The sequence below is a fragment of the Hordeum vulgare genome, chromosome 6H (genome assembly GCF_904849725.1).
Source record: "Hordeum vulgare subsp. vulgare chromosome 6H, MorexV3_pseudomolecules_assembly, whole genome shotgun sequence".
Classification (NCBI taxonomy): Eukaryota; Viridiplantae; Streptophyta; class Magnoliopsida; order Poales; family Poaceae; genus Hordeum; species Hordeum vulgare.
The window spans coordinates 273,563,895-273,574,376 of record NC_058523.1 but is presented as its reverse complement, the minus strand read 5'-3'; the positions used below and the strand labels follow the sequence as shown (position 1 = coordinate 273,574,376).

The following is a 10,482-nucleotide window of genomic DNA, read 5'->3' as shown; positions in this document are numbered from 1 at the left end:
GCCACCATATATATATGCTTAGCCGCTGCTGCAAACTCACCACTTAACCATACCTCACCCATTAAGCTTTGCTCGTCTTGATACCTTTGGAAATGAGATTGCTGAGTCCCCTGTGACTCACAGATTACTACAACACCAGATGTAGGTACATGTAAAGGTTACTCGACGTGAGCGCGTTGATTGTTCGTTTGGAGTTGCTTCTTCTTCTTCTTCTTCATCGATCTAGGATGGGTTCTAGGCCGGCAGCCTGGGATAGCAAGGATGGACGTCGTTCTTATTTTCTCGTTTGTTTTCATCCGTAGTCGGACCCTGCTCTTCTCTTGATGATTATGTAATGTACTAATGTGACTCTGATGTAGCTTGTGGCGAGTGTAAGCCAATTTTATTATATATCTCTTCTTTTTAGTACATGTACTTGTAACGATATCCATTCTTGCGACACGACGAGATGCGCTTCTATCCCTGATGAGGCCCTCGTGCCAAATTGAGGGTAGGGTTGCATCTTGGGCGTGACAGGCTGTGACACCCTTGTCTCGTTCGCTGCTTTCGAATCTGACAGTTGCACCTTGATAGAATCTATTATTTCATGTGGCTGCTGCAGCTTCTACCCCTCCCTTGTGTTGTTTCTGGCGACCATGGCCCATAAGTAGCCTGTAGCATGAGCTCCTTCTCATGGTCAGCAACGGCAGCGACCATTCAAGCAACCAAGATGAGAGAGCCTTCTGGGAGGTCAAATTAACCGGTGGACTAGCCACCATCACGGCCAGCTCCTCTTTCATCAGTTGCCAGAATGTGACCGAGTGTTGACTAGTTGTAGATTCTGTTAATTAGTAGATTTAGTAGGTAGTTTAGTGGTAGATTCTGTTTTGTTAATTAGTGGTAGCTAGATTCTTTTTCAGTTACTTAGTGGTAGATTCTGTAGGTTAGTTTTAGTGGGAGGTCAAATTAACCGGTGCACTATGTTGTGGTGTGTGTGCTTCCACCGGACAAAATAATGAAATTTTGAAACATCCCTGTCAACTATAATATTCTCAACAAAAATACTACTAGTACTACTACTATATGGTGCCATGCGCCACTCGTGCGAGATTTCTTGGACCAGTAAACTCGTTATCGTTCAACCAAACGCTACCGAGAAGATCCACAGAAAAGTTGATTGAGCAGAAGGAAGAAAGTTGTGCTTGGCCTCGATGAAGGAAACGAATCAGGGGGCGTTATGCGGAGTTGGCTGACCGTGATGTATAGCATGGAGGAGGCGACGATGGTGCGGTAGCGGCCGAGCCACGAGTCGGCGACGGCGGCGCCGAGCAGCGGCAGCATGGATGCGGCGCCGGACCAGGCGTTGACGGCGGCGGCGGCCGTGCTCTCCCCGAGCGGGCCGGTCAGGTAGTTGATGAGGTTGGAGGAGATGCCGTAGTACGCGAACCCCCGACCCCCGATGCCACTTACCCTCGACCCCCGACCACCGACGGCACTCACCCTCGACCCCGACCCCCTACCCCGACCCCCGACGCCACTGACCCCCACCTCCCAAGCCCCGACACCTCTTCGGCCTCTTGTTGACCGAAAATACACCAACCCCCGACGCCAATGACCCTCGACCCTCGACGACACTAACCCACATAGTTATGAGTTAGGTCACATAGTTATGTTAATTATAAAAACATCGTATTTGTGTTGATAGTGTGAATTTCAATGTGCAGTTGTTCGACGACCTCCACGTGCGTTGGACAAGCTCCGCCCTTGTGTTTGTTGGTGAGCACAAATGACTTCTCCTCCTACCCCCTTAATTTGCTCTGTCCCGGTCTTCGTGCCGATTGAACTTGCTAGCTATAGGTTTCTTCAATCATGAGTATCCGTGACCAGTATGCGCCTCCCGTTCAAAAGGGCGACATCTATAAATATGCATTTCTTTGCATATTTATAACCGCCATCCTTTCGAATTGTCCAACATTATCCATGGATAGCCCGAGTATGTGTAGATTGGGTTCGTTTTCCCATATGTTGTGCTCTGGATCCGATGTAGAATTTCATCAGTGCCTCCCTATTGTTCTCCGGGCACACATCCTCTTTGCTTATTGCCGAGACGTGTATGAGGAGAATAGCGGGGAGGTGCTGCCAAATTCTGCGTCGCATCTGGAGTAGAGCATGGGAAAACAAACCCAATCTACACATACTCGGGTGGGACTAGGACCTATCTTTACCTATTAGCGTGTAGGTTGCATGGACGTAATAAAACTGACAAACTTGATTAGCGTATGAATATAGATGATGAATTATATTTTTTTTCTTGTGCCCCCATAGGTAGCTAGGCAACATGAGTGATCGTGCTTGGATGTACACTCGCCACCCTAGTCAGAAAGACATGACCCATGAATGGTTAACAAAAACCAGGGGGTTTGTGAGAGCTGTATTTGCAAATGGCCAGCAAAAAACATGGTGCCCCTATCCCAACTGCAACAACTGGAAAAGGCAGACAGAGTTTGAAATGGGTAAACACCTGCAGAAGTGGGGTTTTACGCCTAATTATACGGTGTGGACTTTTCATGGTGAGTCTGACCAACGTGCCAGAGCTGAGGTGATTCGTCGTCGCACCGACGAGCATGGTACCGGGATTGAAGACATGGTGCAAGACTTTGATGATGCTCGGGATTCGGACGATGAGATGGAGGAATCTGCAAAGGCCTTCTATGAAATGTTGGAGTCTTCAAAACATCCTCTCCACGAGCAGACTGAGCTTTGTCAGTTGGATGCCATTGCGCAAGTAATAGCTCTGAAGGCTCAATTCAACCTAGGCAGAGAATGCTACGACTCTATGATGACGATATTTGGACGCTTTCTATCCAAAGGCCATTTACTGCATGCAAACCTGTACCAGTCAGAGAAAATCCTCCGTGTACTTAAGATTCCCTATGAGAAGATACATGCGTGTGAGAATGGATGTGCCTTATTTAGGCTTGAGTATGCGGCCTTGAACTATTGCCCCATTTGCAATTCTTCCAGGTATGTTGTGGTAGACAATGGTATGGGTGAGAAGAATCAGACCAAAATCCCCATTAGTGTTCTTCGGTATCTGCCAATCGTACCAAGAGTTCAACGTCTTCTCATGGTCCAAGAGATGGCCTGACAGATGACATGGCACAAATTGGGCAAAAGAACCGAACTAGATGCGGATGGGAACAAGATGTTGGTACACACTTTAGATGGTTTTGCGTGGAGGCACTTCGATGCATTACATAAGGATAAATCGGAAGATCCAAGGCAACCTAGAGTTGCCATCAGCACGGATGGGTTCAATTTGTATGGTATGACAGCAACACAATACAGTCGTTGGCCTGTATTTGTCATTCCACTAAATTTGCCACCCGGAGAGATTATGAAAAGAAAGAACATTTTCCTGACGTTGATAATTCCAGGGCCCAACTATCCGGGGAAGAATATGAATGTGTACATGCAGCCGCTTAAGGATAAGTTGCAAGAAGCCTGGGATAATGGGATCAAGACCTACGACGCGGCTACCAATTTTTTTTCAAAATGCATGTGTGGTACATGTACTCGACGCATGATTATCTGGCGTTTGCGCTATTCGCTGGCTAGTGTGTGCATGGAAGGTTCCCGTGCACCACATGCAAGGCAACTCTTCAGTTCCGTTGGCTCCAGGCTGGTCGCACGTATTCTTGCTTCGACATGCATAGACAATTCCTGGATCCTGACCATAAGTTCAAAAAAGACAAGAAGAACTTCATCAAAGGTAGAGTTGCCAAAAACACTGCACCAGCTGCATTGCTAGGCCAACAAACCCTTGATCAGTTAAACGCCCTCGAGCCTGATCCTTTGCGTCCAGGATACTTCAAAGGGTATAATACGGAACACGCCTGGACTCACAAGTCATGCTTATGGGATCTGCCTTACTTCAAAGACCTCCTTTTCCCACACAACATCGACGTGATGCACACTGAAAAGAATATTGCGGAGGCCATTTTTGGTACATTGTTCGGCATAGAGGGGAAGTCAAAAGATAATCCTAAGGCTAGAATCGACCTGGAGGCTCTATATGATAGACTGTTGCAAAACTTGTGACAACGGAAAGGAAAGCAAAGCATAGCGAAGCCAAAGGCATGGTTCAATCTTGAAAGGCCAGCTATGAGGGAAATGCTATTGTGGGTGAAAATGCGGTTGATGATCCCCGATGGGTATGCTGCGAATCTAAAGAGGGGATCGAGTCTTGAGAAATCAAAAATATTTGGTCTCAAGAGTCATGATTGGCACATATGGATTGAGCGGGTAATGCCGGTGACGTTGCGTGGCTTTATACCTGAGGATGAATGGCTAGTACTGGCAGAGCTGAGTTATTTCTTCCGTTCTCTTTGTGTGAAAGAACTATCGCCTGGTGTTCTAGATGAAATGGAAGAGTTGGTGCCGGAGTTGATCTGCAAATTAGAAAAGATCTTTCCACCGGGCTTCTTTAATCCAATGCAACATTTGATTTTGCATCTCCCGACCGAGGCAAGAATGCGGGGGCCTGTTCAAAATCGATGGTGCTACTCAACTGAGAGGATGCAGAAGACGCTTCGAGCTAAGTGTAAAAATAAACGTAGAATCGAAGCATCGATGGCCGAGGCATTCATTACTGAGGAGGCGGTAAACTTCGTGAGAGCACACTACGAAGCCAAAAATCATCATTGGCATAACCCGAAGCCTCGGTACAATGATGGCGATCCAAAAATAGTTCGATCCAACCTCAGCCTATTCAAAGGTAAGCTCACACCATCCGGTGCTTCGAAAGGGAAATCGTTGGATGTCGAAGAATCGCGGACCATTTCATTGTATATCTTCACCAACTAACAGAAGTGTGGCCGTACATCGAGTAAGTTCTCGGTAAATTATTGTTCCACAACTTCTAATTTCTTTGAACTACTCTTATTCCCGGATATTTGATATAGTCGATACGTCGCCAAATTCTTGGATGGAGCGGTCATCGAAAAGGATTCCGTCGAAGAGTATGAGCTTCTCGCAAAGCATGGAGGCGACTATCCCGGTTTCATCTCTTGGTTCAAACAAAGGGTAATTAATTACCATTAAGGGCCCATTTGATTTCTTGGTCTAATTTGCGGCTAATTCATCCATTCTTTCGTATTAAACTTGTAGGCTGATGCAGAGTCTATGGACGCGAGTTGAGACAAGTCGCTAATGGTTTTGACTATAAGGTCCGTTCATTTGACAAATACAACATCAACGGGTATCACTTTCGTACCTTTGGCAAAGAGCTATATATGCTCGACCTAAAGACTACAAATTGTTCTATCTCTGCTATTGGCGAAGGAGGAACCAAGTATTATGGAAGAGTTGAAGCAATTTATGAACTTCTATTCTATGGTGAAAACCCACCGACCGTCGTAGTCTTGAAATGTTATTGTTTGAGCCGAGGGAGACTAGAAGGACTCATGAACATATAGGACTAGTCGAAATCAACCAAAACACCCACTTAGATGTTCCCGATGTCTATATTACGGCTCAACAGGCGACACAAGTTTTCTATCTACCGTGGGCTTGCCAAACTAATCCAAATCTCAAAGGTTGGGATGTCGTTTATGAAGTGCCACCACATTTTAGACCACCTACCCTCAATGAAGAGGATTACGAACCTCACATTAACCAAGACACATATAAAGGAGAATTCTTCCAAGAAACACGTATGTCCAAGAAACGTTTCAAAAACCACTCTACTTCACCCCAGAACATTGAAGTAGACAGCAACAGTGAATCCATCTTAACCCCTGAGCCCGAACAGGAAGAGCTGGAAGAAGAAGAGGTTACTGCTGCGGATGACCTGTCACTTCTTGACCGATTACATAATGGTGGCCTTCCACATGTTCTTCGTGACAGTGATGATGATGATGCATTTATTGATGATAGTGATGATCATGATGCATTTATTTACCCCGAAGCATATATAGACGAGCACGATTGTTATTAGTTCATGTCAGTTATTCAACTATTATACTATATATAAATTTTGAGTTCATGTTAGGTATTCAATTTTTATTAGTCATGTTGGTATGTATGACGATGATACACTTAAATATACATTTTATTACTCATGTTGGTATATATGTTGTACTAATTTCATTTACTCTTTGTCATGACAGGTGTTGAAAGATGGTGGGAAAGGGTCGAAAGCACTCCGCGACTCCTTCTTCGTCGGCAGGTGATGGGATGGGTACGTCCATTCCTGCCTCGCCTCTTCGGAGAGTGTTGCTCTCTACTATGCAAGGAGCACCCCCCGTGAGAGGAGGTCGACCCCTCGCGAAGCCGAGAGGTACTAAAGGTACACGTTGTATTCATGTTAGTATTTATGTTGTACTCATGTTGCATGCATATTGGTATTTATATACATTTTATTACTCATGTTGGTATTTATGTTGTACTAAAGGTACACGTGGCCGCGGGAGAGGTAGGGTGGTGGCTGTCACGCCTTCTAAGGTGGAGGCTACACGGTCTCCTCCACCACCCCAAGCTGATTCACCCGAGCACAGGACTTCTAGGGTGGATTCGTCTGAGGTGGAGGCTACACGGTCTCCAGTTCACGAGCCTCGGGTCAACGAGCCTCAGGTCGACGAGCCTTCGACCCACGAGACTCGTGTCCCAGAGCTTCGTTCTAGGCGACTCCGGAGCAAAGCAGGGATGAGGGTACGTCCCCAGAGACCCAGTGGGATACCTGGGCTGAGCCAAGTGGCCATGCTGGTAGCGACGAGGAGCTGGGTGAGGGGGCTAGCGTCTATGAGCGTGGTAGTTCGGGGCTCCCGCTCGTGCCAGCGACCCCCGAGCAGAGGTGGTCGATTAGGCCAAATGGGGACAAGTAAGTTAATTTACTCTTATTTAACCTTTTGCCTTCACGTTTTCTCAAATATCTAATGTTTTGGCTTTAATTTGTCATACCGTAGGGGTTGGATTGTTGCCAAGGGTGTCTGCAAGCCCAACAGCGTCCTTGGTGTGCTTTGCCATAAAAACTTCCCAGGGTTTGTTACGTTGCCCGGTCGGGAGCGAGAGGCAGGAATGACCTGGGAGCACTACTTGGGTGCCCCGGCCCCGCCGGAGGTGGAGATCGACGGTGTTTTGTGCCACACGAGGGACGACATGGTGATCCGACAGTTCTGGGTAATTTCTCCTTCACACAATTATAAATCAACCATAGCTAGTTATTGTACTAATCGGTGTTGTCTCGTTTGCAGACCTACTACAGGTGTGACGAGGGATACGAGGAGGACGTGACAAAGGTTATCGAAACCGAATGTCGCCGCCTACTTCAAAACTTTCGGCACGAGGCTCGGGTGCACGCTGTTCGAGACTACTATGCCACGCGGCGTATTAGGAAGGACAATGCGAAGTGCCATGATTCTAATACGGAGAAGGAGCATTAAATGAAGGTAATTACATATTATTATGGCTTTCTAGTTAGTTTCCTTGATTTGGTTCTTACGCGCTCAAATTTCTCTTTATTAACTTAGGTGCCCCCGAGATGGTGTGTGGATAAGATGGATTGTTGGGAGGCCTTGGTGGATCAGTGGTCCTCCGAAACGTGGGAGGCCAGCCACAACAACGCCAAGGAGAGGCGTGGCAAAATGGTTGGTGTGCCACACCATCAAGGGAGCGTCAACTTAATCCAATTTGGCGAGAACTGGGTACGTGGTTTGCTTCATGCCTCATGTAATTCATTCTTAATGCTATCTTGAGCCCTTTTCTAATACAATTTTCCTCTCTCTCTTTTAGGCGCGTCACCATAAGACGGAGGTGCCACAAATGTACAACCTGTATGCGATGGCCCAAACTGCCTCGTACAAGAAGGTCAAGGCATTCTCTGAGTCTGACCTCGAGCATCCAGAAAACTTCACCAACACCTCCTCCCACCACAAGCTCGTGAAGTACAGAGATCACGGGAAGGCGAGGAAAGGGGAGGACTTTAACCCGAGCGAGGGGCCTATTGATCCAGAGCTGGTGATGATAGCTGGCAACGGGAGGCCCCATGGCTCGATCCCCATTAGAGACGGCCTTATACGTTGTCCTAGCACTCTCCGGCAGATAAAGGCATGCCAAACGAGCTCCTGTCCAGAGATAACACCTCGTCCATGGCCAATCGAGATCGCCATCGAGGTTAGTTTAATGGACTCAACTATCTTTCCGCATTATGTTGTGCGTTGGAACCAATATGATTACAATGCTAACAATGAGTTGTGTTGCAGGATGCTATTCAGAAAGAGAGAGAGCCAATGCAGGCGGCTATGGCGGAGAAGGATAAGGAGATGAGGGAGCTGGAGGAGAGGACGACTGCATTGGTGGAGGCGGAGAGGGCACGGAATGATGCGCCTAACAGGGCCATATACGAGCTCTTCGTGGTAAGTTTCCTCTTCATGTTATTTCAAATCTTGCATTTTAATGTCCGTTTCATTAATAAATAAAAAGTTTGACTTGTCGAAACCAAATGTACAGTCCATGTGCGAGAAGCGCGGCCAAGTCCCTCCGCCGATGCTAATCATTAACATGGCGGTGATGGTGAGTTTCATTTCAGTGGAGTGATCTTAAGAGTGTCCTCATGCTAATGACACATTGCAAACGATGTTTGGTGCAGAATATCTCCCGAAACGCATCGCACGACCCTTCTATAGTGGAGCCTTCTCCAGGACAGCCTTCTCCAGGTGAAACAAGCCAGAGCCACCGTGCTTCACCGTCGTGATGACGATAATGGTATGTTATTTCTAGTGTTTTAATAAAAATTACATATACTTAGCTAAGTTCTCTCCTAAATGACATAATAAGGCTTAGGTAGCTCGAAGATGACCTATTCCCCCTAACTTAGGTATTAAATGGCCTATAATTAGCTTAGCTAGATCCAAAATGGCTTAATAAGAATAGCTTGCCCGGAATGACCTATTTTACCCAAGGTAGCTCCGAAATGACCTATAATTAGCTAGGTGTAACGCCCCGGACACACCAGCCGGCGGTCGTTACTCCTAGCGGGATCTAGACTGTCCCCACATATCAATACTATTCTTTTCTACGCACTTTGTCCTCACTCATGCGCACCCGGGAACAACTTCCCGGTCGGTCACCCATCCTAGAACTACTCCAAGCCGAGCACGCTTAACCTGGGAGTTCTGTCTGAATGGGCTCCCGGGAAAGAAGGAATTCCTTATTAATATGAGTAGTCTATCATCCCTAATAAGCCAGGCTATCACACTAGGCTTCCACCTAAATGACATAATTAGCTCCAAAAAGGCATTATTAGCTAATTTAGCCCGAAGAAGGGGACAAGAGGAGAAGAAAGAGGAAAAATGGAATGAAGGAAAAAGAAGAAGAAGAGAAGTAGAAGAAGAGAAGAAGAAGGATAAGAAGAAGGAGAAGAAGGAGGAGAAGAAGGAGGAAAAAATCATCTTCTTCCTCCTTCTTCCTCATTCTCCTCCTTTTCTTCTTCTTCTCCTCTTCCTTCTCCTTCTCCTCCTCCTCCTCCTCCTCCTCCTCCTTCTTCTTCTTTTACTTCTTCTCTTCTTGCTTCTTCTCTTTCTCTTCTTCTACGTAGCTTAGACTCATCCAAGAAAGACTAAATTGGCTAATTATCCTACAAAATGACATAATTAGCTTAGTTAGGTGAAAACATCATAAGAACCTTGGTTAGCTCATTAAAATGACCAATTTAGCTAAAAAAATGAAATAATAAGCTCAAAATGGCATAAGAACCATGGTTAGCTCATGAATATTATATACTTAGCTTGGCTTCCACCTAAATGATATAATTAGCCAATTTAGCTCCAATATGGCTTAATAAGCATAGTTAGCTCCAAAATGACATATTTAACCCAAGTGAGCTCCGAAACGACCTATAGTTAGCTAGGCTTCCAACTAAATGACATAATTAGCTTAGTTAGCTCCAAAATGACCTCTTTAATAAAAAATGACCTATAGTTAGCTAAGTTATCTCCTAAATGACATAATAAGGCTTACGTAGCTGCAAGATGACCTATTCCCCCTAACTTAGGTATTTAATGGCCTATAATTAGCTTAGCTAGATCCAAAATGGCTTAATAAGCATAGTTTGCTCCAGAATGACACATTTCACCCAAGTTAGCTCTGAAATGACCTATAGTTAGCTAGGCTTCGACCTAAATGACATAATTAGCTTAGTTAGCGCCAAAATGGTCTATTTAATAAAACATGACCTATACTTAGCTAATTATCCTAGAAATGACATAATTAGCTCCAAAAAGGCGTTCTTAGCTAATTTAGCCCGAAGAAGGGGGCAAGAGGAGAAGAAAGAGGAAAAATGAAAGGAAGGAAGAAGAAGAAGAAGAAGAGAAGAAGAAGAGAAGAAGAAGGATAAGAAGGAGGAGTAGAAGGAGGAGGAGAAGGAGAAGGAGATCAACCTTCTCCTTCATCTTCTTCCTCCTTCTCCTCCTGCTTCTTTTCTTCTTCTTCTCCTCTTACTTCTCC

The 10,482-nt window shown here is 45.7% G+C and overlaps 1 pseudogene; it reads right to left on the bottom strand.

Moving 5' to 3' along the window:
* Positions 1–1,117: 1,117 nt before the first annotated feature.
* On the bottom strand, positions 1,118–2,863 carry LOC123405397 (annotated as a pseudogene).
* Between the last annotated feature and the right edge of the window lie 7,619 nt (positions 2,864–10,482).